We start from the raw sequence: 27,750 nt of genomic DNA, 5'->3' as shown, positions 1-27,750 counted from the left end.
TCAAGTGGGTCAGTAGTTAAGACTCTTGGTATTAAAACGGAACAAGTACAAAATGGGAAAACACAGATTTTGCCTACTTAAAATTTGTTAAATGTACTGCTATAAAATTATATTTTTCCTATGGCACATGTAAACATCAATGGCCTGCAGTTTCCCGTTTTCTGAATCCTTCCTTTTTAGAAAACTTAGAAATTACCCTCTGAAACTTTCCGTAAGATCAGCTCCCAATACCCTTACAGGTAACACACACAAAATGCTGGAGGACATCAGCAGGCCAAAAAGGTTCCATTTTAAATCCCAAGGTTCTTATCAACACACATGATGATAGAATTGGTTTTCCCTGCCTGTGCCAACAAAACATCTCAATTTTTAATCTTTAATTCAGATATTTTGTTAACCTTCTCTATTTGGAAGATTATTTTAGTTTCTCTAAATGTTCCATTTAATCGAAGAATCTCTGCTCTAGCAACTTTCTGGTAAACCTAGCATTGAAGGTCTTCACTTTCCTTCTATCTCAGAACATTTCCTAGTCACTTATCATTGTTCTCAGAGATATGGCATAATCTCCTTGTATTCAAAGTGTCTACTTACAATGCCCAGTTCCCCATTTACTTCTTAATTGATTTATCAGGACATCATCCAAGTTTTACAAAATACACAATCCAAGTTTGTCTGTTCTTGTAGAACTTCAAAACAGAATCATTACATTACACCAATTTTCCATGATGCTCCACTAAAATGCATCACATCAAACATAATTGCTTTATATGCATTAGGTGAATTTGTCCTCTTCAATTTGATTCTCAAGATTCTCTCTTAACCTTTAGCCTACTAAAATCCTAACCACTGCTATACTGCCAAGTTTTGTAGTATCCATAAAATTCAAAGCAGTATCCATGAACACTAGTCCATTTATTTATATACAAGATAAAACAATTATCCTGATATTGATCTCTAAGATTTGACCACAAGCAGAGGACTTGTAATCACACATTCCCATTTCTTCAAGAATCAGAATCAGGTTTAATATATTTAAAATGGCGCAAAAACAAAAATAATATATTTTTTAAAAAGTGAGGCAGTGTTCATAGGTTCAATGTCCATTTAGGAATCCAGCAGCAGAGGGGAAGAAGCTGTTCCTGAATCGCTGAGTGTGTGCCTTCAAGCTTCTGTACGTCCTTCCTGACAATAAAAATGAAAAGAGGACATGTTCTGGGTGATGGGGGTCCTTAATAATGGACACTGCCTTTCTGAGGCATCGATCTTTGAAAGTGTCTTGGATACTATGGAAAGAAGTACCCAAGATGGAGCTGACTAATGTTATAGCTTTCTGTAGCTTACTTCAATCCTGTGCAGTAGACCTGTCCCAAATCAGACAGTGATGCAGCCTGTCAGAATGCTCTCCACAGTACATCTGTAGAAGTTTGAGTGTTTTAGGTGACAAAGCAAATCTCCTCCTAAGAAATATAGCCACTGTTTTGCCTTCTTTATAATTGAAGCGATATGTTAGATCCTATGATATGTTAGCTGAAGCCAGGTTAGATCCTCAGAGATCTAGACACTTAGGAACTTGAAATTGCTCACTCTGCACTTCTGATCCCTCTATAAGGATTGGTTTGTGCTCCCTCATCTTACCCTCTGAAGTCCACAATCAGCTCTTTGGTCTTTTTGACGTCAAGTGTGAGGTCGTTGCTGCAACACCACTCAACTTCAGATTCAGATTATTGTCATTTAGAAACCACAAATGCAATGCAGTTTAAAAAATGAGACAATGTTCCTCCAGAATGATAACACAAAAGCATATGACAAAACAGACTACACCAGAAAATTCACATAATGTTTGGTAATCCCCAATCCAGAGTCCGGAGAGGCTGCTGCGTATTAATATCACGCTACCATCTTACTGCATTCCCCGGAAAGGAGCTCCAATCCCACCAGACAAACAAGACCAAAAACTAAAGCTACAAGACCTGCACAAAACCACATAGTTACAACAGTGCAAACAATAGCATAATTGATTAAAAAAAAACAGACCATGGGCACAGTAAAAACAGTCCAAAGATGTTAAAAGACTATAAGTTTGAAAGAAACCACCACACAGTTTCCACAAGTCCTCAGGGTCCTGATTTGACTCGTCATCCCACGCTGGCGGCAGAAGGGAATACCTCCACTATGGACTTCCACGGCGCCGCCCAACTCAGCCTCGCAGACGCAGCACACAATGAAAGCTCCATCGAACCCAGCCTCGCAGGCGCAGCACACACTGAAAGTGACCTGACCGCAGCGGACTCCGAGTCTGTCGAACCTCCGAGCCGCCAACCATCCCCTCCGGCACAGCTTCTCCGAGCACCATCCTCTGCCGAGCGTATTAAGACGCCCCCGCCAACGGCCATTGGCAACGTGACCCCGAGGACTGGGGGCCTGTTCTTCCCAGCAGAGACCTGGACCTCACAGCAGCAGCAACGAAGAAGGTCTTCCTGGAAATTTCCAGATTTTCCTCCATGCACCAACGTCAGTTTTTCATCCGATTATGATTGCACACAGCACCCCACTTCTCAAATAACAGATAATCAGCTCCGGAGTGGCCACTGCAAGCTGTGTTGCGCCGCCATCTTGGAATCTAACTTGCAGGTATATCTCATTCATGTATGCCATCTCATCTCCATCTGAGATTATACCAACAATGGTTGAATCATCAGCAAATTTATAAACAGCATTTGAGCTATACCTAGCCACAAAGTCATGGGTACAAACAGAGAAGAGCAGTGGGCTAAGCATACATCCCTGATGTATATGCAAATTATATTTTACAAAATGGTTTTGAAAATTCATTTGTACACGTCTGCTGAACCATCATCATGAAGTTCTTGTGATTCTTTATGATAATTACTAATGAATTTAGGGTCTGGGTCAAAGTTTCTCTTCAGTGGTTCATTTTAATTTTAGTTGTTCAATTATTGATCTTCTATTAGTTATAATACAATATACACAAAATACTGGAGGAACTCAGTGGGTGGTTAGGATACATTTGGCCAGGCTGTGGATGTTTGCAGATGAAAAGCTAGCCAGAAGAAGGGTCATGGTTGAATATATTAGTATATTATTGTCACATATACCAACATACAGTGAAATGCTCGTCTTGTGCACTTTATATGGATCAAATCAGTACACAGTGCACTGAGCTAGAAAAAGGTGAACCAATAACAATGAAGGATAAAGCTATCAAAATTACATTGCAGGTAAACAATAAAATGTTTGGTCATAACAGGGTAGATTTAAAGCTAGAGTCTGTTTTATTGTACAAGAGGTCCACTAAAGAATGTAAGTGTGACAGAAGGTGCCCTTGAGCTTGGTGGCACACACTTTCAAGGCTTTTGTACCTTTTGCTCGATGAGAAAGGTGGGAAGAGAGCATCTCTGGGATGAGTGAGGTCTTTGATTATACCATGAGCGCAAGAGATTTTGCAAATGCTGAAAATCCAGAGCAACACACACAAAACGCTGGTAGAACTCAGCAGGTCAGGTAGCATCTATCAAGGGGAATAAACAGTCAATGTTTCAGTATGAGATAATTCATCAAGACTAGAAAAAAAGGGGGGGGGGGGGAAGAAGCCAAAATAAAAGGCTGGAGGAGGGGAAAAGACTACAAGCTTGCAAGTGATAGATGAAACGAAGTGACTGGGAAGGTGGAGGAAGGGGTTGAAGAAAGAAACTGAGAGGTGAAAGAGAGAAAAAGCTGAAGAAGGAATCTGACAGAAGTATAGATCATGGGAGGAAGGCAAAAAGGAGGGGCACCAAAGAAAGGTGAGGAGGAGAAAAGGGATGGGGGGGGGAGAGAAGAGTGCAGCATAGTAGTGTAGAGGTTAGCACCACGTTTTACAGTACCAGCAACCCAGATTCAATTCCCTCCACTGTCTGTAAGGAGATTGTATGCTTTCCTTGTGACCGCATGGTTTTCCTCTGGGTGCTCCAGTTCCCTCCTACAGTCCAAAGATGTACCGTTTTGGAAGGTTAACTGGTAAATTGTCCCGCTATTAAGCTAGGATGAATTGAGGAATTTCTGGGCAGTGCGGCTTGAAGGGTCATAAGGGCCTATTCTGAGCTGTATTTCAATATAAATAAAATCAGAATTAGGTTTATTATCACCTCCATGTGTCTTGAAATTTGTTAACTTAGCAACAGCAGCTCAACATAATATAAAAGAGGGAAAAATAATAATAAATATATCAATTACATATACGTATATGGAATAGCTTAAAAATCAGGCAAAAAACAAACAATATATATTTAAAAAGTGAGGCAGTGTTCACAGGTTCAATGTCCATTTAGGAATTGGATGGCAGAGGGGAAGAAGCTGTTCCTGAATCGCTGAGTGTCTGCCTTCAGGCTTCTGTACCTCCTACGTGATGGTAACAGTGAGAAAAGAGCATGCTCTGGGTGCTGGAGGTCCAAAATAATGGACGCTGCCTTTGAGACACTACTCCTTGAAGATGTCCTGGGTACTTTGTAGGCTGGTACCCAAGATGGAGCCAACTGAATTCATAACCCTCTGCAGCTTCTTTCAGTCCTGAGATGTAGCACCCCCCCCCCATACCAGATAGTGATGCAGCCTGTCAGAATGCTCTCCATGCTACAACTATAGAAGTTTTTGAGTGTATTTATTGACATGTCAAATCTCTTCAGACTCCTAATGAAGTATAATCACTGTCCTGCCTTCGTTATAACTGAATCGATATGTTGGGACCAGGTTAGGTCCTCGGAGATCTCGACACCCAGGAACTTAAAACTGTTCACTCTCTCCACTTCTGATCCCTCTATGAGGATTGGTATGTGTTCCTTCGTCTTACCCTTCCTGAAGTCCACAATCAGCTCTCTTATCTTACTGACTTCGAGTGCAAGGTTGTTGCTGTGACACCACTCCACTTGTTGGTATATCTCACTCCTGTATGCCCTCTCATCTCCATCTGAGATTCTACCAACAATGGTTGTATCATCAGCAAATTTATAGATGGTGTTTGAACTATGACAAGCCACACAGTCATGGGCATAGAGAGAGTAGAGCAGTGGGCTAAGCACACACCCCTGAAGTGCACCAGTGTTGATCGTCAGCGAGAAGAAAATATTGTCAGAAATTCACACAGATTGCGGTCTTCTGGTTAGGAAGTCAAGGCTCCAATTACAGAGAGAGATACAGAGTCCCAGATTCTGTAACTTCTCAATCAGGATTGTGGGAACGATGATGTTCAATACTGAGCTATAATTGTTGAACAGCATCCTGACATAGGTGGTTGTATTGTCCAGGTGTTCTACGGCCATGTGAAGAGCCATTGGAATTGCAACTGCTGTTGTGGCAGTAGGCAAATTGAAATGGGTCCAGGTCCTTGATGAGGCAAGAGTTCAGTCTAGTCATTACCAACGTCTCAAAGCATTTCACCACTGTAGATGTGAGTGCTACCGGGCAATAGTCATTAAGGCAGCTCACATTCTTCTCCTTAGGCTCTGGTATAATTGTTGCCTTTTTGAAGCAAGTGGGAAGTTCCACCCGTAGAAATGAGAGGTTGAAAAAAGACAATCATGATCCTGTTGAATAGTGGAGTTGGCTCGAAGCCAAATGGCCAACCTCTGCTCACATTTCTTATGCTTTTTGGCTGAGTTACTATTTCCAGCATTTACAACAAATTTACAACAAAATGCAACATTTTGTGTCTTACAGCTCCAGCATGTTTTTTGTTTTGACAAATCACCTGTAATTATTAAGCTTCCCTCAAACAACTTCACTATTCACTCTCTATCACAGACATTCTCATTGTTCTCTCCACCCCTTTGCCTCCTTCTCTAAACCAAGTTTGATTTCTCAGTTTAAGTTCTGATGAAAGATCAACAATTTAAAATGTTAACTGTTCCTGTTTCCATTCTGAATATTTCCAACATCTGTTTACTTGCAGGTAATGACTTGCCTCTGATTCTAGTAATGCTAATGGCAATGATATTTGCCTTCTTATGCTATCAAGCTAACACCAAACCCAGATTCATCATGGAATACTTGTTAATTCAATTACGAATGCTTAAACCCTGCCAAATATTAGAACTTGAATTGGCATGTTAAAGGTTAGGTTTTTTGATCTGTAGAGTTCTGCCACATGCAAAACATCTTCTCTTCAAAAGTAACTGGTGACTAATGAATGCTAGTTTCCCTTCCTCTTATTTTTAGTAACACCATGTTATATATCAAAAACTGTGGTTCAGATGAAACATTCTTCCCAGATAAAAACATTTCAAATATCCTAATGTAGGGTTTTGACCTGAAATGTCAACAATTCCTTAACAAAACCACCTCCAACGTCACACAGAAGCTGCTTAATCCACTGTGTTCATCTAGCACACAGTTTGTTTCAAATACAAGATGCGTAACCTGACCAAACCTATTTTGGTTGGAGAAAGAAATCTTCACCACCCTGTAACAGAAACAGCTGAGTACATTTCCCAGATGCAGTGCATATAGTGAAGCTAGAAAGTTTGTGAACCTTGTAGAATATTCTCTATTTCTGCATAAATATGGCCTAAAATGAAATCAGATCTTCACGTAGGTCCTAAAACTAGATAAAGAGAACCTAATTTTAAAAATTACACAAAATACATTACACTTGCTCATTTATTTATTGAGAAAAATGATCTAATATTACATGTATTTGTTGGCAAAAGTACGTGAAGTTATTGTACAGCAATAACTTCAAACAAACGTTTCCGTTAACTGTTGCTCAGTCCTGCACGTCGGCTGGAGGAATTTTGGGCCATTCCTAAACTGCTTCAACTCTGGAATGTTAGTGGGCTTCCTTGCATGAACTGTTAGCTTCAGGTCCTTCCACAACATTTCTATAACATTAAGGTCAGGACTTTGACTTGACCATTGTTGATATACTATTGTCTTTTGGATCACTGTCTTGTTGCATTATCCAAATTCAGTTGACGGACTGCTACCCTGACATTCTCTTGTATCGAGACATTTTACAGCTTTGAATTCATTGTTTCTTCAATGATTACAAGCTGTCCAAGGCCATGCAGCAGCAAAGCAACCCCAAATCATGATGCTCCTTCCACCATGCTTCACAGTTGGGATGAGGTTTTGGTGTTGGTGTGCAGTGCCCTTTTTCCTCCAAACATAGCAATATGCATCTCTGCTAAAAAGTTCAACTTTTGTCTCATCTGTCCACAGAACGTTGTCTCAGAAGCACTGTAGAACATCCAGGTGGTCTTTCGTAAACCTGAAATGTGCAGCAATGCTTTTTTTGGGAGAGCAGCAGTTTCCTCCATAGTGTCCTTCCATGAACACCAATCTTGTTCAGTGCTTTTCTCACAATGGATACACAGAGACTTCAGCAAGTTCTAGAGATTAATGCAGGTCTTTCACTGTTACCCTTGGGTTCTTTTTTACCTCCATTAGCATTGCACCTTGTGTTCTTGGTGTGATCTTTGCAGGAGCCCACTCCTGGGGAGAGTAGCAACAATACTGAGTTTCCTCCATTTGTAGACAATTTCTCTTACTGTGGACTGATGAACACTCAGGTCTTTAGAACTTTTATAGCCTTTTCCAGCTTCATGCATCTCTACAATTTTCTTTCCAAGGTCCTCTGAAAGTTGTTTTGATAGAGGCATGGTGTACACACACAGATCTTTCTTGAGAAGAGCAGGCTCTGTCAGTAACCTGACTTTGTGTCTTTCTTATAAGGCAGGGCACCTCTACAGCCCACAGCTCCAATCTCAACTCATTGATTGGAACACCCAACTCCAAATAGCTTTTGTAGAAGGCATTACCCCAGAGGTTCACACACATTTTTGAACCTAGACTGATTGTTTAAATGGTGTACTCAGTATTGATGGGAAGTAGTACAGTTGTTTGTGTTATTAGTTTAGGCAGATTGTGTTTATCTATTACTGTGATTTAGATGAGGATCAGACCACATTTTATGACTAATTCAGAAGAACAGGTAATTACATAGGGCTCACAAACTTTCTAGCATCACTAAGTGTAAACTGAGTCAGGGCTCTGATACTGTGATACTTAACATGAATGATACTATACATTTCATAAAATTGGAGCACCAGTTACCAATTAGGCAGTTTGGTTCCAGGCATGGAACAACTCATAATATTCCAAAAGACTTTGTAAGAACAAGTCTAAAGATGTAAACGATTTCAAAATGTGTCTAGGAACAGAGGGACTCAAGTGCAAATATGTACATTCCTTGAAAATATCAGGGAATATTCATGTAATAGTTAATAAAGCTTATGGAACTCCGAGATGCATAAAACAGTGAAGTTATGTTGACGATGTTTTAAAAAAAAACACTGGTTAAGCCACTGGAGTATTACTCAATACTGCTTGTGGTGCTTTGGGAAGGATGTGAATGGCCCAGGGCAGGTGCAAAAATATTTACTAGAATGGATCCAGGGATAAAAGTAAGGAATTTTATCTGTGAGGTCAGATGGAAAAAAACTGGGATAATTCTTTTTGAAGTAAAGAAGGTTAGAAACATAGAAAATAGGTGCAAGAGTAGGCCATTCGGCCCTTCGAGCCTGCACCGCCATTCAGTATGATCATCCAACTCAAAACCCTGTACCTGCTTTCTCTCCATACCCACTGATCCCTTTAGCCACAAGGGCCATATCTAACTTCCTCTTAAATACAGCCAATGAACTGGCCTCAACTGTTTCCTGTGGCAGAGAATTCCACAGATTCACCACTCTCTGCGTGAAGTAGTTTTTCCTCATCTCGGTCCTAAAAGGCTTCCCCTTTATCCTTAAACTGTGACCCCTCGTTCTGGACTTCCCCAACATCGGAAACAATCTTCCTGCATCTAGCCTGTCCAATCCCTTTAGAATTTAATACGTTTCAATAAGATCCCCCCTCAATCTTCTAAATTCCAGTGAGTAAATTCCAGTTCTTGCAAGATTTGACATAAGTGTAAAAGTTTAAGGTAAGAAACAATAACGAACTATTAAGCAATTCTTCAACAAACAAGGGACAACCAAACCTCTAAACAAAAGTTACAAAGGTACTCTTTTTTTAAAGACAGATTAGCTATGATCTGGAATTCAATGCTTAAAAGAGTGTTGCAGCATATGACCGCATCACATGATGCACCAATTCTATGACTATCACTATTCAATAGTATCTACATTCAGCCTTAAGCTTCAAATTGAGGTTAGCTCTCACAAACTACAGAGGTGGAACATGATTAAAAGATCTGTGGTTATAAACAGTTTGCATAAATGTTAGATAATAGGTTGGAAGGTTTGAAAAAGAACCCACCAACTTGATAGAGTCAAAGTAGTACAGCACAGAAACAGGCCCTTCAGCTCATCTAGTCCATGCAAAAATCAGCTAAATTGCCTACTTCCAATGACCTGCAAGCTGGACTACAGCCCTCCACATCCCCTCTACCCATGAACCTATCCAAAATTCTCTTCAACATTGAAATCGAGCTCACATGCATTACTAGTGCTGGTAGCTCATTCCAACTCTCATGACCCTCAGTGAAATTCTCACCTTTCACTCATGTCCGATAAAAAAAAATTCAACCACAACACTGAAAATTTTGACAACATAAAGCAGAAGCTGTAACATACAGACAGGAATACACATTATATAGACAGAAGTACACATTATATATAATATACAGTACATTAATAGATTTCTTATGATGTATATTGCTTTATTCCCAATGAAAGCCCATTATTACTGGGTATCTATAGAGATGCGGCTCATAAGCCCCCTCGTTAACAGCCAGTAGACTAAGCGGTGAGAAAACCACCTTTCTCAAACTCCACATGTCTAGGGCCTCATCAAATTCGGGAAGTTGGGATGTCTTGACCACCTGAACTCCAATCTGTGCGAATACTGTTTAAATACTACCCCCATCCAATTAGCCATCAGCAAGAAATAACAGATCATACACTCCATGCAATTATAAAAAAAGTATATTTACAAATGTCAGCTTTATCGAGCAGTTAGTAGGGAAAAGAAAAAATAAAAGAGCACATTACAGTTAATCCAGTCCAAATTTGCACATAAGCTGGAGCCAACTCGCACGCTGGACCCACAGTCTGCATGAAAGCACATACCACCTTTCGAATGTCACTGGAATCCACCTCGAACAAATGGGCTCCCCCACAGGACTATTGGTTTCCTCTTTGAAGCCATTCATCTGCACAAAGCACCTTGTGCAACAGGGACGGCATCCTCAGCCATCTTCCCGTCTTCCCCCACCTCAACCCACACCAGCGTCAGTTACAAAAACCTCTCCATCCAGCGTTCTCTAGAACCTTCTCCCAATTCCACCATCTTTATTGGCTGACACAACATACCTAAGTTGAACAACATAGCCTCTTATCCTTAGTTCAAACCAAACATGCTAAAAGAGGAACAGACTTACAGAACTGCTAAAATGAAATACCTACAGCAAAGCAGTAAAAATCTTAACCAGTGTGTTACACTCGTAAAGTTTCAAATAAACAGTTTCTTATGAGATTACAGGGATCTCCATTGCAAAGTAAAATCAAATTTTGGCCATTTTATGTTGTAGCTAAAAAAGGAAAAGATGAACACTATTGTTAGAGAATAATTACTGGGGTGAAAAGGCTGAATACATGCAATAAATTGGTAAAGTGCCATCTGTGTTAAAATGAACCTTATGTGGTAAACTCAACAAAATCATTGTCCAGCTTTCATCATGGAATGAAAGGAACAGAATTCTCTCCCCCTATTCAGCCAGTCCACAGGAATCACACCCTCAATAATTCCCCCGTCCATTCGTCCCTCCCGACTAACCTCCCTCCTGACACTCATCTCTGCAAGCAGAAGGGTAACACCTGCCCATTCACCTTCTCCTTCACCTCCCATCAGACACCTAAACAGTCCTTCCAGATGAGGCAACACTTCACCTGCAAATATGGTGATCTTCTACAGTACCCAGTGCTCCTGATGCAGCCCACTCTACATTGGTGAGACCCAATGTAGATTGGTAGACCAGTTTGTCAACCCTTTCCGCTCCACCCACAAAAATGGGAATTTCCCAGCGGCCAACCACTTTATTTCCCATCCCCACTGCAACAAGTCAGTCTAGTGCCTCCACTTCTGCCACAATGAGAGCACTCTCAGGTTGGAAGAGCAACATCTTACTTAGACTCAAACCTGGTGATAGGAATATCGATTTTTCCAACTTCTAGTAAATTTTCTCCTTCCCCCTTTGCTCTTCTATTCCCCACTTTGGCCTTGCAAAACTGCCACAAAGATATGATCCCCCCTCAGGTTCAGATGTAACCTGTCCTTTTTGTACTGGTCATACCTTGCTCAGAAGAGATTTCAATGACTCAGAAATCCGAATCCTGCCCCTACCCCACTTTCTCAGCCACTCATCATCTGTACTATCATCCTATTCCTGTCCTGACTAGCATTTGGTTTTGGGTGTAGTCAAGAAATTATTACCTTGGAGGCCCTGCTTTTCAGTCTCTTCCCTAACTCCCTATACTCACTGCACAGGACCTCTTCCCCCTTTCTACCCATGTCATTGGTATCAAGGTGAACCATACCTTCTTGCTGCTCACTCTCACTCTTGAAAATCTTCTGCAGCCTATCAGACGTCCTGGACCCCAGAACCTGTTGGACAATAAACCATCTTGGCTTCTCTTTTGTGTCCATTTTCTTCATTCCTTTCCATAGATACTGCTCGACTTGCTGAGTTTCTCCAGCATTAGTATGTGCTGCGGTGTGTTGATTTAACTTTCTATGACAAACTCCCTAACAACAAATTTTGGCTCGTGTCTCTAAATTTGTGAATTCTGCAAGGTCAAGTTTCCCATAACCCAACTGGCTAGAACAAATGGTCGCCTATACTGACTGCATGAATGATCACTGAACAAATTCACTGGCCAGCTGAGAGCTACTCTTGTTTAGGAAGAATATTACTGTTGGACCAGTAATATTCATATTTTGAATTGATTTATTGTTAGCTTTCAACAGAGGCAACATGATTGTTACACTACAATTTTTCAAAACCTAAATCTTGATGTTGCCAACTGGTAAAATGCCTAAAACTGGCAGCTCTTGAACATCACTCAAAATCTACAGCCAGGTTGAGACCAAAATACTTAAATCGCTTTAATTTCATATATGGTTGGATAATTTTTTTTCCAAAATTATTGGAAAACTTCTTTAGTTTCACAATATTGCAATCCAAAATTTAGTCCATTAATTTATGAAAAATACCTTTTACAATGATTAACTAACAATACCCAAGCTATTTTGAATCAGATAAAAAGCTGCAACTGCAAATGTGGAGGAAATAACAAAATTAACAAATAGGGCGGAGGCTTGTGAAAGCTACTATTAACACATTTTTGATCACTAACTTGCAGTACCAAAAAAACAGACAAGGCTTAGGAGGAAAATATAATCAATAAAAAGAGAACTAAAATTAAAAACACCTTCAGAGGGAAAGTAAAAATGCATAGCGTATTGACTTGGGAGACAGAGTTTTCAAACTATGAACGAGGAATCCTTTTTTAGTAACTTGATAAGTTATTAAAATTTGTTTAAAAATTTGTTAAAATTTGTTAAGATGAAATTTAAATATTGAGGATACCATTAATATCTAGTATATGGTTATATGCTTTGTACTTGACTTTTAAAATTAATTTTGTTCTGATGAAAAAAGGTATACTGAAACAAGATGAAAGATATACAAGGCCTAAAATGTCTGTGTGTGGTTAAATTGCACTTCCTCAACAACCACCCTCATCTCCACAGACTTGAAGTACTTTTAAAATTGATTTGGATTATATCTATTAGGAATACCCACATCACTCATTGTAATATAAAAATTCTATCAAATTATTTAAGCTACAGTTTTGTTTCATAATGAAAGATGTTCAACTGAAGGAGAATAAGGAAAGACAGAGGTGATAGATTTAAATATCAAAGCATGACGGAAAATGTCAAAATGGGGCATAAAATAGTATTTAATCAAATAAAAGCACAATGCCTATAAAACGTATGCCCCAGCCCAGAAGTTTTCATGTTTTATTGTTTTACAACATTGAATCACAGTGGATTTAATTTGGCTTTTTTGACACTGATCAACAGAAAAAGACTTTTTTGTGTCAAAGAGAAAAAAACATCTCTACAAAGTGATCTAAATTAATTAGAAATATAAAATGCAAAATAATTGATTGCATATGTATTCACCCACTTCAAGTTAATATTTAGTAGATGCACCTTTGGCAGCAATTATAGCCTTGAGTCTGCGTGGCTAGGTCTTTCTCAGCTTTGCCTTATGGACACTGCAATCTTTCCCCATTCTTCTTTGCAATACTGCTCAAGTTTTGTCAGATTTCATGGGGATCATGAGTGAACCACCCTTTTTAAGACTAGCCACAAATTCTCAAATGGACTGAGGTCTGGACTCTAACTCGGCCACTCCAGAGCGTTAACTTTGCTGTTTTTAAACCATTCCTGTGTAGATTTGGCTTTAAGTTTTGGTCATTGTCTTGCTGGAAAACAAATCTTCGCTCAAGCTGCAGTTCTCTTGCAGATTGCATCAGGTTTTTCTCCAGGATTTTCTTGTACTTTACTGCTTTCATTTTACCCTCTACATTCACAAGCCTTCCAGGGCATGCTGCAGTGAAGCATCCCCACAGCATGATGCAGCTACCATCATTCTTCACGGTGGGGATGGTGTACTTTTGATGATGTGCAGTGTTTGGCTTATGCCAAACATAGTAATTAGTCTGATGGACAACTAGCTCACTTTTAAGTTACATCAGACCATAGGACTTTCTTCCAGCTGACTTCAGAGTCTCCCACACGCTTTCTGGCAAACTCCAGCCAAAATTTCATGCGAGTTTTTTTCTCCCCAACAGTAGTTTTCTCTTTGCCACTCTCCCATAAAGCTGTGACTGGTGAAACACCCAGGCAACAATTGTTGTGTGCGCAGTCTCTCCCATCTCAGCCATTGAAGCTTGTAACTTCTCCAGAGTTGACATAGATCTCTTGGTGGCCTCCTTCACTAGTCCCCTTCTTGCACGGGCACTCAGTTTAACAGGTGTGCCATATGCCATATACTTTCAATTTCTTGATAATCAACTTAATTGTACTCCAAGGGATATTCAGTGACTTAAAAATGTTCTTGTACCCTTCTCCTGACTTGTGTCTCTCAATAACCTATTTGCAGAGTTTCTTGGAGTGTTCTTTTGTCTTTGTGGTGTAGTTTTTAACCAGGATACTGACTCACCAGCAGTTGGACCTTCCAGATTCAGGTGCATTTTTACTACAATCAGTTGAAACACCTTGACAGGTCTCAAAAAACAAATCTCCATTTAACTAATTATGTAACCTCTGAAACCAATTGGCTGCACTAGTGATGATTTGGTGCGTCATATTAAAACGGTTGAATACTTACGCAATCAATTATTGTGTATTTTATATTTATAATTTAGATCAATTTGTACAGATCTGTTTTCACTTTGACATGAGTCTTTTTCTGTTGGTGACAAAAAAGCCAAATTAAATCCACTGTGATTCAATGTTGTAAAACAATAAAACATGAAAACTTCCAGGTGTGGGAGTGGGGAGGGGGTGTGAATGCTTCTTATAGGCACTGTAAATGCTAAACCCTCAAAATTAACCTTCAACTGCCATATGAATTCAGAATCAAAATCTAATCTAATTTAGAAGCAACTGAAAAGGCTGAGGAACGAGCTCATGAGCTCCAGCTAAAGCAGCTAGAAGCAGAAGCAGTAGAGAAAGAGAAACAAAGGAGCCATGAATTGGAGCTGGACAGGCGAAAGCAAGAGTGAAGAGCTCAAGGGCAAGAGAGAGAGGAGGGGTTTGATGTTAGTCGGGCGTTGAGGTTGGTCCCCCCCCTTCGAGGAGACGGATGTTGATAGTTATTTCTTGCTTTTTGAAAAGGTGGCAGTGAATCAGAAGTGGCCCAGAGAGCAGTGGGTACCAGCAAAGATAGATGGGTCCGCTGAGCCTGGTGCTACAATTTTCAAACATTTTATTCATAAAGGGGCACAAACGTATGGTTAATACAAAACATTCAGATCATATACAACGTCAAAACTCAATCTAAAGCATAGGTGTAGTAATAATCAATCAAAAATTAGCTCTATCGTTGTCTAGGGGTTAAACGATTTGTCCAATTGAAATATAAAAGTCTCGCCAGTTCATGGAGGCTTTTTGCCTCTTGAGGGACCGCTGCGTGTTCACGGGTTGGAGAGAGAAAATAAACTTGCCAGCCTTCTGGACTCAAAGCTTGAGATCGAGAACGGGAGTTCCTCGTTGTCAGTCTGAACTCCTCTTCGGGGATATTAGCCACTCGATTCCCTAGCTAGGGGATCCAAATCACACGTGGCTTCCGAGCAGCTTCCCGTTATTACGGGAGGAATGAGCGATGGTCTCCGTCTAGTGCGTCGCTGGAGTACCGCCTCCAGCAGTCTCCTTTTTATCATGGCTGGCAGATTTGTAAATGTCAATCAAGGTAGGGCGAGGCCATCCCCACACCACATTGCCCGAGGGTGTCCATGTCCCTGATATCTGGCACGTACTATAGAGTTGCAATTCACACAGGTGCCTCTAAGAACAATGGTCAACTCTGTGGCATTGTCTCTCATTTCCTGGGTCCAAGACCCGAATTAATAGCGATCTTGCGATTCTCTTGAAGGAGGGGGCTGAGGTCATGACAATGCTAAACCCTCAAAATTAACCTTCAACTGCCATATGAATTCAGAATCAAAATCTAATCTAATTTAATTCCGAAAAGTTTACATTTCCAATTTACAGTTAACTTCTACAAAAGTAAACCTGTTTTGCACTGACATCAAAGAGTGATGGGAATCTCTGTACATCCTCCTGTGGAATCCATGGATTTTCTCTGGGTGCTCCAGTTTCCTCCCATAGTCCAAAATGCTATGTTGGTTAATAGGTCATTGTAAATTGTCCCATGATTAGGTTAGGGTTAAATCGGGGTTGTCGGGGTGACTTGGCTCAAAGGGCCGGAAGAGCCTATTCCACACTGTATCTCTAAATAAATATTGATAAAGTTTTCGAAGCACTAACATTCACAGGTGATAGAAGTTAGACGCTGGCATTTGAGGCTGAAATGAAATCCACCATAAGTATGCCTTTATTCATCTGTCCATAAATGCCTATGTACAAACCCCATTTCCAGAAAAGTTGGGATATTTTCCAAAATGCAAAAAAAACCAAAAATCTGTGATATGTTAATTCACATGAACCTTTATTTAACTGACAAAAGTACAAAGAAAAGATCTTCAATAGTTTTACTGACCAACTTAATTGTATTTTGTAAATATACACAAATTTAGAATTTGATGGCTGCAACACACTCAACAAAAGTTGGGACAGAGTTAAAATAAGATTGAAAAGTGCACAGAATATTCAAGTAACACCAGTTTGGAAGATTCCACATTAAGCAGGCTAATTGGTAGCAGGTGAGGTATCTTGACTGGGTATAAAAGTAGCGTCCATCAAAGGCTCAGTCTTTGCAAGCAAGGATGGGTCGTGGCTCACCCCTTTGTGCCAAAATCCGTGAGAAAATTGTTAGTCAGTTCAAAAGGAACATTTCCCAACGCAAGATTGCAGAGAATTTAGGACTTTCAACATCTAGAGTACATAATATTGTGAGAAGATTCAGAGAATTCAGAGACATCTCTGTGTAAAGGGCAAGGTCGGAAACCACTGTTGAATGCGCGTGATCTTCGAGCCCTCAGGCGGCACTGCCTAAAAAACCGTCATGCTACTGTGATAATTATAGCCACCTGGGCTCAGGAGTACTTCGGAAAGCCATTGTCACTTAACACAGTCCGTCGCTGCATCAAGAAATGCAACTTGAAACTGTATTACGCAAGGAGGAAGCCATACATCAACTCTATGCAGAAACGCCGGCAAGTTCTCTGGGCCCGAGCTCATCTCAGATGGACCGAAAGACTGTGGAACCGTGTGCTGTGGTCAGATGAGTCCACATTTCAGCTAGTTTTCAGAAAAAAAAACGGGCATTGAGTTCTCTGTGCCAAAGATGAAAACGACCATCCTAATTGTTATTAGCAAAAGGTGCAAAAGCCAGCATCTGTGATGGTATGGGGGTGCATCAGTGCCCACGGCATGGGTGAGTTGCATGTATATGAAGGTACCATTGACTCTGAGGCGTATATTAGGATTTTAGAGAGACATATGTTGCCATCAAGGCGACGTCTCTTCCCGGGATGTCCATGCTTATTTCAGCAGGACAATGCCAGGCCACATTCTGCACGGGATACAACAGCGTGGCTTTGTAGACACAGAGTGCGTGTGCTTGACTGGCCTGCTGCCAGTCCAGATCTATCTCCTATTGAAAATGTATGGCGGATCATGAAGAGGAGAATCAGACAACGGAGACCACAGACTGTTGAGCAGCTGAAGTCTTATATCAAGCAAGAATGGACAAAATTTCCAATTGCAAATCTACTACAATTAGTATCCTCAGTTCCAAAACGATTAAAAAGTGTTATTAAAAGAAAAGGTGATGTAACAATGGTAAACATGCCTCTGTCCCAACTTTTGTTGAGTGTGTTGCAGCCATCAAATTCTAAATTTGTGTATATTTACAAAATACAATTAAGTTGGTCAGTAAAACTATTGAAAATCTTTTCTTTGTACTTTTGTCAGTTAAATAAAGGTTCACGTGAATTAACATATCACAGATTTTTGTTTTTATTGCATTTTGGAAAATATCCCAACTTTTCTGGAAATGGGGTTTGTATTATTATTAAGTATATATGAGAAAATCTATTCAATAGCATATTTCCTCACTTATATCCAAAGTAACACTGGGTTCTGAAGTCATCCAAATCTTAGACCCTAATTAATGGTAGGATTATTAAGATGCAAGGATATTTTGTGCTGTAAAATTAAAATGACCCATACTCGTGTTATTAAAACAAATTTAGTAACTCTATCAATAGTTTGAAAAGTAATGTTTCTTCCTGCTTACAAATTAGTTTAGACTGAATTCAATGAAAAACCAATTTAAATACTGAACAATTTAGTTCTAAAAATGGGCTGCCAGAACCACTGAGACCAACACGTGTATTATACATGGAGTAACTTCCCAAATATAGAGCTGTGATAGTGGGAAGGTCAATGAAAGTCTGGTAGCTGGTTAATAACACATAAACATCACTGGATTCACTTTCTTCTTGCTAACTACATTGTAGGACTAAGAACACAATAAGAATTGAAGCATGTATGGAACTGAGACCCAGTCATAAAAATAAAAAGAATAAAATGTTGATAAATGTTGTTAATAAGCAAATTTTGCAAAGTTTTAATATCACGTGTATTTACAATTGACAAAACCTTCCAACTGGCAAAATGAATTCAAAACTATTATCTAAAATGTAATATTCTGCTGTGAAATAATAAGTTTGAAACATTGCAGAGTGCTTTATAAACTTGTTTTCTACGAACAGAAATCAACAAATCCATTCCTTTATTAGATGTTTATTTGAAAAAATATACAATTAGATGAAAATATCATTATACATAAATCTACAGTAACTTGCTGACTACAATTCATTAGATGCAGCAAGCAGATTGATCTTTAACAAAATGATAACATTACACTAAAAGGGATATGTCACCTTCAAATTCCAAAATCAACATTCTAATTGCACTTGGGAAAGATTCCCAAAAGTTGTCAGTATATATTGCTTTCAATGCAGCTCCTTCTCAAGAGTTTGAAAATAAGAATCAGCATGTCTTTACAGAAGCATAATGGAGTTATTAAACTAGGAGTTCCATCCTTAAATTCTAATCTGTACTGATTAAGTAACTCAATCAAAGCATTTGACAGAGAGTCTGGAATTAGGACCTGCACATCTCAGTTGGAAGGTTGAGGGGTTGAAGGAAGAGAGTATAACAAGCAAGTTTCAGAGAGGGTTCCTATTTCCGATCACTATCAAAATGATGCAAAAACGTGCATGCAATTGTGGGTTAAGGTCATAGCCAAGTTAGATTTTATAATGCCAAATTGCCCAAATGTTATTGCTGCCAGTCAGCTTGATAACAAGTTGGCGACTGTGATCGAAAATAATTCAGATCTACTTGTAATTTTATACTTTGATATTTAAGAGTATTAGGGGTTTAACTAATAGAAAGTAATAGAAAAAATGTAAATTTGGAATCCATGTTACACTATTACGGTAAGTTAAATGGGAAAATACAAATAGATTGCAGAGTGAAGTAGTATTTTCAAAATTAAGCCACTAAGTCTGAATTTTTGATTTAAAAAATTCAAAATTTTTGATCCTCAGTTTTGGAACTGAGGATACTAATTGTAGTAGATTTGCAATTAAAATTATGAAAACAGTGATTAAATAATCCAAAACAAAAGATGACAGAAACAAGATTAAGTGCAAGGCAAAGAGTACAAGAAATTTAGGGTTTTAGGGAGTACTAACAGGTTACTGAATTCAACAGAAGCTTAACTTGTAAGATTAGGTTGGACGAAAGGCTAAAAGAGGAAGAGAGAAATACTAGATGACTCAGCCTGCAAAAATGAGTAACAATATGGTCTGGTGGGAAAAGGTATTGGTTTTCATATTTAAATTAACCAATTTTCTTTATTATTGAGAGGGCTACCAGGATTCCCTAGGGGATCTTGCTTATGCGTCACATCCACAATAGTTAAAACAAATTAGTAAATGTCAATAGTATTGTGAGGGGCTAGAACTATATATTCAAAAGTATTACATTTGCAATTAAGCAAATCTTGTTTTAGACTACTACCAGCTACAATAATGAAAGCAAGACTCAATTAATAGTACCAAATAACACTCAGGAAGAAACTAAATATACATATTACTGATATATGCAAATACCATAAATTAAAAACAGGATTGTGTCGCTGTTTACCTAGAGAACAGAGTTCCTCTGACTGAGTTCAGCACAATGAACCTCTGGTGAATGCCATATCACTCAATCATTCAAGACAATCTGCCACACGTAATTCTGCACAATGCAAGACCCTTGCAAGTGACTAACATGGAAAAGATTAAAGCTTCTGTGCACACTTTAGATAGATAGATAGATAGATACTTTATTCATCCCCATGGGGAAATTCAACTTTTTTCCAATGTCCCATACACTTGTTGTAGCAAAACTAATTACATACAATACTTAACTCAGTAAAAAATATGATATGCATCTAAATCACTATCTCAAAAAGCATTAATAATAGCTTTTAAAAAGTTCTTAAGTCCTGGCGGTTGAATTGTAAAGCCTAATGGCATTGGGGAGTATTGACCTCTTCATCCTGTCTGAGGAGCATTGCATCAATAGTAACCTGTCGCTGAAACTGCTTCTCTGTCTCTGGATGGTGCTATGTAGAGGATGTTCAGAGTTATCCATAATTGACCGTAGCCTACTCAGCGCCCTTCGCTCAGCTACCGATGTTAAACTCTCCAGTACTTTGCCCACGACAGAGCCCGCATTCCTTACCAGCTTATTAAGACGTGAGGCGTCCCTCTTCTTAATGCTTCCTCCCCAACACGCCACCACAAAGAGGGCGCTCTCCACAACTGACCTATAGAACATCTTCAGCATCTCACTACAGACATTGAATGACGCCAACCTTCTAAGGAAGTACAGTCGACTCTGTGCCTTCCTGCACAAGGCATCTGTGTTGGCAGTCCAGTCTAGCTTCTCGTCTAACTGTACTCCCAGATACTTGTAGGTCTTAACCTGCTCCACACATTCTCCATTAATGATCACTGGCTCCATATGAGGCCTAGATCTCCTAAAGTCCACCACCATCTCCTTGGTCTTGGTGATATTGAGACGCAGGTAGTTTGAGTTGCACCATATCACAAAGTCCTGTATCAGTTTCCTATACTCCTCCTCCTGTCCATTCCTGACACACCCCACTATGGCCGTGTCATCAGCGAACTTCTGCACATGGCAGGACTCCGAGTTATATTGGAAGTCTGATGTGTACAGAGAAGTGGAGTTGCCTCAAATGCATACATGCCTAAGAAATATCAATCACAAGACAAAAAGGCTTTGTTTAAAAAAGAGATTTACCTTGCAGCTAGCTTCCTACTCTTAAGCGACAATAGCCTCCCCCCCATGTGATCAAATCTCAGCGGTGAATTTCTTCCCTTCCATTACATGTAACCACGCCACCTCCCAACACCATTCAAGTTCCAGACTAAGCCAGTCTGCTGAAGAAACTCTGCATCAGAATCAACACTGACAATTCCTTTATCCCCCTCCAACACAGATGCTGCTCGAACCACTGAGTTGCTCTAGCAGATTGCTTGCTGATCTACCCTAAACTACAGGGTAGATAGTAAACATATCTTTCCTTGGTGGTGTATCTAAAACAAGAGGATAACAAGTGCAAGGTGAGATGAAGGATATGGAATGGGGTTGGGGGGTAAAAGTGTTTTTCAACTGGAGAGTGAATGTGCTACCCTCAGGCAGTGATGAAGGCAGGTACTTTCATGATGTACATGAAGCATTTAGGCATGCACTTGAATAGCCAAGACATACAAGTCTACAAAATACAGGTGGATGAGGTGAGACATATAAATGAGTACAATGGTAGAATGAAGGGCCTGATTCTGTGCTGTTATGACTCCAGTATTCTTTCTCAGAATCCTTCACAGTCCCTTACTACCCAGTTATCCAATGAACTGAAAAGGGTGAAGTAAATCTGGATAATTGAAATGAGAGGTAGCCTCCTATGTACAAGCGAGAAGATTAAGTTCCCATGGTGCAGTATACTGTAGCAATGGACCAGATTCACCGGAGGGCAAACAGTTGGCAGTTGAAGGATTTAGTTGATCTAACCCATTACACTACAATTTGAGCACATTTAAAAACTGGAAATTTTCTTACTGGATACCTGTAATACATTTTAAATATGCTGTTTTGTGGATTTCATTCTAAAGCCCATGCCCAGAAGTTTTATAAATAATCATTTATTTACATATTTCCCTAACCTGTTTAAACTTCTTCAAAATTCAGCAAAAAATTCAAGTTTAATGATTTTTAGATTCAATGAAATTTGAAGTATTTAAAATGTATTTCAATATTTGCAATATTTTCCATGAAAACATCAGCTTCTGTTTGTGCATATACTATTACTATACCGCAATTCACACTGAGGCAAAGTAGTTTCAGTATGAAGTTTAAATATTCCAAATTTTAAATCAACTGATTGAAAACTATTTCAGATTAATCTATGCAACAGTGCATGTCAGACAAAGCAGCATGCAGCTAAAACAGCATGCTTTAATGATATACTTGAACTTATTTGTGAAAAATCTTTGTTTCCAAGAATTCTGCAAATTGCTGTGCAAAAGAATAAAATAAATCAAATGGGTTGTCTCAGTATTGAAATGTCAACCATCTGTTGCATCAATCACTTCATACACAAAAACACAGTTAGTAATGATATGTACTACTAATGATGATAGTACAATAAGATTCGATCTCTGGCTTGTGCTGGGATGGGACAACCAGAAATGATTGTTAATATGAACTTAAGACACAGACATATGAATTCGATGTAATAAGCCACTTGGGCTTTCAAACCTGCCCTGTAAGATGTAACCTTAATCACACATCCTTGTACTCTTGTTTATTAAGAATCAATATATCTACCTGTTAAAAGTATTTAAAGGCCTTGCATCTGCCACCCTTTCAAAGACTCAACATCCTCAGAGTAAAATCATCACATATTTAAAAAGTGACCCTTAGGTTCCAGTTTAGCTCACAACAGGAAACATTTTACCAGATCTACCATATCAGGATCCTTCAGGATATGCTTCAACCAAGTCACCATAACATCATGAACAATTCTTCTACAAATACAAGCCTAGCATGACCAACCTCTTAAAAGAGAACCTGCTCTTTCCAAGTATTAGTCCAGTAAATTAGACAGAGTGGACAGCCAGCGCCACTTCCCCAGGGCACCACTGCTCAGTACAAGAGGCCATGGCTTTAAAGTAAGGGGAGGGAAGTTCAAGGGGGATATTAGAGGAAGGTTTTTCACTCAGAGAGTGGTTGGTGCGTGGAATGCACTGCCTGAGTCAGTGGTGGAGGCAGATACACTAGTGAAGTTTAAGAGACTACTAGACAGGTATATGGAGGAATTTAAGGTGGGGGGGTTATATGGGAGGCAGGGTTTGAGGGTCGGCACAACATTCTGGGCTGAAGGGCCTGTAATGTGCTGTACTATTCTATGTTCTATATTCTAAATGAAACATCAATGAAAAATGAGTGCCTGGAAATCTGAAAGAAGAATAGAAAATGTTGGAAACATAAAGCCAGGCACTATCTGTAGAAAGAGAATCACTGTTAATACCTCACGTCTGATGCAGGCTCTCTGACCTGAAGCAAACTCTGTTAATCTTTCTATCCAATTCTTCCAGTCATTCCCACTCCCCTGCCTTCACCCCATACCCTTTGATGCCCTGGCTAATCAAGAACCTTTCTATCTCTGCCTTAAATACACCCAATGACTTGGCCTCCACAGCCACTCGTGGCAACAAATTCCACAGATTTACCACTCTTTGACTAAAGTAATTTCTCCGCATCTCAGTTCTAAATGGGATGTCCTTCAATCCTGAAGTTGTGCCCTCTTATCCTAGAATCCCCTACCACGAGAAATAACTTTGCCATATCTAATCTGTTCAGGCTTTTTAACATTCAGAATGTTTCTTTTAGATACCCCCTCATTCTCCTGAACTGCAGGGAATACAACCCAAGAGCTGTCAGACATTCCTCATACAGTAAACCTTTCATTCTTGGAATCATTCTTGTGAATCTTCTCTGAACCCTCTCCAATGTCAGCATATCCTTTCTAAAATAAGGAGCCCAAAACTGCACACAATTCTCCAACTGTGACCTCACGAGTGCCTTATAGAGCCTCAAAATCAAATCCCTGGCTCTTATATTCTATACCTCTAGAAATGAATGCCAACACTGTATTCGCCTTCTTCACAACCGACTCAACCTGAAAGTTAACCTTTAGGGTATCTTGCACAAGGACTCCCAAGTCCCTTTTTTTTAAAAAATTAAGTGCAATTGTGAACAATAGCCTTTGCATCTCTGCATTTTGAATTCTCTCCCCATCTAATTAATAGTCTGTCCATTTATTTCTTCCACCAAAGTGCATGACCATACATTTTCCAACATTGTATTTCATTTGCCACTTTTTTTGCCCATTCCCCTAAACTACCTAAGTCTCTCTGCAGGCTTTTTGTTTCCTCAACACTACCTGCTCCTCGACCCATCTTTGTATCACTGACAAATTTAGCCACAAATCCATTAATCCCATAGTCCAAATCTTTGACCTACATCATAAAAAGCAGCAGTCCCAACACCAACCACTGTGGAACTCCACTGGTAACCAGCAGCCAGCCAGAATAGGATCCCTTTATTCCCACTCTGTTTTCTGCCAATCAGCCAATGCTCCACCCATGCTAGTACCTTCCTTGTAATTCCATGGGCTCTCATCTTGCAAAACAGCCTCATGTGTGGCGCCTTGTCAAAGGCCTTTTGAAAATCCAAGTACACCACATTTACTGCATCTCCTTTGTCTACCCTGCTTGTAATTGCCTCAAAAAATTGCAGTAGGTTTGTCAAGCAGGATTTTCCTTTCAGGAAACCATGCTGGCATTGGCCTACCTTGTCATGTGCCTCCAGTTTATCCATAATCTCATTCCTAACAATCGATTCCAACAACTTCCCAACCACTGATGTCAGGCTAACAGGTCTATAGTTTCCTTTCTGCTGCTTCCCACTCTTCGTAAAATTACAAATGTTACTCCACTATTTAAGAAGTGTTAAATAGTTAACACTTCAATTGTTAGGGATAGATATTGGACCAATTACTTTTTAAAAGTATATAAGATTATAGTCAGAAGTTTAACACACAGGGATATACACATTTTATCAAAAGGACAGCCAGGTAAGCAGAGGGGGTGGCGTGGCACTGTTGCTAAAGAAAAACAATGAAATCAAATTTTAGGAAGAGGTGACATAGAATCAGAAGATGTAAAATCCTTGTGGGTAAAGTTAAGAAACTGTAAGGGTAAAAAAAAAACCTGATGGGAGTTATATACAAGCCTCCAAGCAGTAGCCAGGATGTGGATAGATTGGGAAAAATCAGGCTGGTGCTGATTTTGGATCCCAAGAGAGAAAATTTGTAGAATATCTACAAGATGGCTTTTTCGAGCAGCTTGTGGTTGAGCCCACTAGCGGATTAGCTATTCTGGATTGGGTGTTGTGTAATGAACCAGACTTGATTAGGGAGCTTAAGGTAAAAAAAATTCTGAGGAAGCAGTGATCATAATAATATAGAATTCACCCTGCAATTTGAGAGGGTGAAGCTGAAGTCAAATGTATCAGTATTACAGTGTAAAGGGAATTACAGGGACATGAGAGGGGAGCTGGCCAAAGCTAAATGGAAGGGGACACTAGCAGAGATGATGGCAGAGCAGCAATCGCTGGATTTCTGACAGCAATTCGCAAGGCGGAAGAAAGGTACATCCCAAAGAACCTCTACTAACAGAAGGCAACTAAAAAAGCCATAAAGAGGGAAAAGATGAAATAGTTAGCTAATTATATCAATGACGATACCAAAAGCTTTTCCAGATAAATAAAGAGTAAAAGAGAGGCGAGAGTAGATATTGGACTGCTAGAAAATTATGCTGGAGCAGTGGTAATGGGGGACAAGGAAACTTCAGACCAACTGAATAAGTATTTTGCAACAGTTTCACTGTGGAAGACACTAGCAGCATGCTGGAAGTTCAAGAGTGTCAGGGAGCAAAAGTGAGTGAAGCTGCAATTACTAGGGAGAAGGTTCTTGGGAAACAAAGGTAGATAAATCACTTGGACTGTCGCTGTCTAGATTCTGAAAGAGGTGGCTGAAGAGATTATAGAGGCATTAGTAATGATCTTTCAAGAATAACTGAATTCTAGTAAGGTTGAGGACTGGAAAATTGCAAATGTCACACCATTCTTCATGAAGGGAAGGAGGCAGAAGAAAGAAAATTATAGACCAGTTAGCCTGACCTCAGTGGTTGGGAAGATGTTGGAGCTGATACCCAAGGATGAGGTCTCAGGGTACTTGGAGGCACATGATAAAAATCGGCAAAAGTCAGCTTGGTTTCATTAAGGGAAAATCTTACCCGAGAAATCCGTTGGAATTCCTTGAGGAAATAACGAGGATAGACAAATGGAAAATTGGTGGATGTTGTGTACTTGGATTTTCAGAAGGCCTTTGACAAAGTGCCACATATGAAGTTACTTGGCAAGATAAAGGGTCCATGATATTACAGAAAAGATAGTAGGATGGATAGAGCAGGAGGCAAAGTGTGTGAATAAAGGGGGCCGACTGATTGGCTGTTAGTGACTAGCAGTGTTACACAGGGGTCAGAGATGAGACTGCTTCGTTTTACATTTTGGGCCCTTTAGGATGTGCTGACATTGGAAAGGGTTGAAAGGAAATTCATGAAAATGATTCTGGGAATAAAAGGCATATCATATGAGGAGTGTTTGATGGCTTTGGGCCTGTATTCACTGGAATTTAGAAGAATAAGGGGGAAATCTCATTGAAACCTATCAAATGTTTAAAGTCCTAGATAGAATGGATATGGACAGCATGTTTCCTATACTGGGGGAGTCTAGGAGCCGAGGGCACAGGCTCACAATAGAGGGATGTCCATTTAGAACAGAGATGAGGAGGAATTTCCTTAGCCAGAGGGTGGTGAATCTGTGAAATCATTGCCATATTTGGCCATTGAGGCCAAGTTATTGAGTGTATATAACGTAGAGGTTGATGGATTCTGGAGAATTCAGGGTGTGAAAGTTTATGGGGAGAAGACAGGAGAATGGGGTTGAGAGAAATATGGATTAGCTATGATCCAACTGTGGAGCAGACACAATGGGCTAAATGGCTGAATTCTGCTCCTATGGCTTTTAGTCTTAAATGGGTGGGTGGGCTGGAAATAAAGGTTAATGCCGAAACCTCTCAGACACTGCAAAAGAAAGGATTAAAGCATTTAATTTTAAATACCGGTATATGAAATGTTGGAGGATGAGAAACCAAATATGGATTTTTATCACAAGCCAAATGTAATATGGACAGCAAAGTCAGTGGAAATTGGACAATGGGTGTCCAGCAACAGAGAACTTGAAAAAAATCAAAATGTGGTTGGTATTTTATCAAGGCTCCAAGAATTTCTGCATCACTCCTTTCTGAAAATGCACTTTTCAGCAAGTTCAAGGAAAACAATATAGCAGTTATTTGGCAAGTTTATTGCTGCTCATTCTGGTGAAATCACTTACATTTAAAGGTGGCTTTACAATAACATTATGACAAAAAGGAATCACTAAAAATACAATGACAAATATATGGTTAATAAAGCACAAAGAAAAATAATCAACAAAGCAATTGACCTGCAGTTGTAAACCAAAATTACTTTCTCCTTCTGAATATCTAGTTCCATCATCTAACAACGTGTCAACATTTCAGAAAAGAATCATATTTGAGAACATTACCTTAAAAGTAACAAAGAAACTTTCAAATCTAAGTCTTCCCTACAAAATAAACATCTACTGTATCTTATTCTACTTCAGTTCTTCCTCAATCATCCTGAAATCAAGAAATGGAGAACTACT

The 27,750-nt window shown here is 39.5% G+C and overlaps 1 protein-coding gene across 6 annotated transcripts in view; it reads right to left on the bottom strand.

Moving 5' to 3' along the window:
- The window catches only part of mark3a (MAP/microtubule affinity-regulating kinase 3a), a 169,197-nt gene that overhangs the window by 108,103 nt on the left and 33,344 nt on the right, over positions 1-27,750 (bottom strand). Inside the window, exon 1 of one of the 6 annotated variants that reach the window (XM_073039732.1) lies at positions 11,589-11,717. The exons of the other annotated variants lie outside the window; for them this stretch is intronic. The gene's annotated coding sequence lies outside the window, so the exon portion shown is untranslated. Of the gene's footprint in view, positions 1-11,588; positions 11,718-27,750 lie in introns of those variants that run through there. 6 annotated transcript variants of the gene reach the window in all.

Source organism: Hemitrygon akajei, chromosome 3 (genome assembly GCF_048418815.1).
Source record: "Hemitrygon akajei chromosome 3, sHemAka1.3, whole genome shotgun sequence".
In the NCBI taxonomy this organism is placed as follows: domain Eukaryota; kingdom Metazoa; phylum Chordata; class Chondrichthyes; order Myliobatiformes; family Dasyatidae; genus Hemitrygon; species Hemitrygon akajei.
Note: the sequence above shows the minus strand (reverse complement) of the source record. Positions and strands in the feature narration are given on the sequence as shown.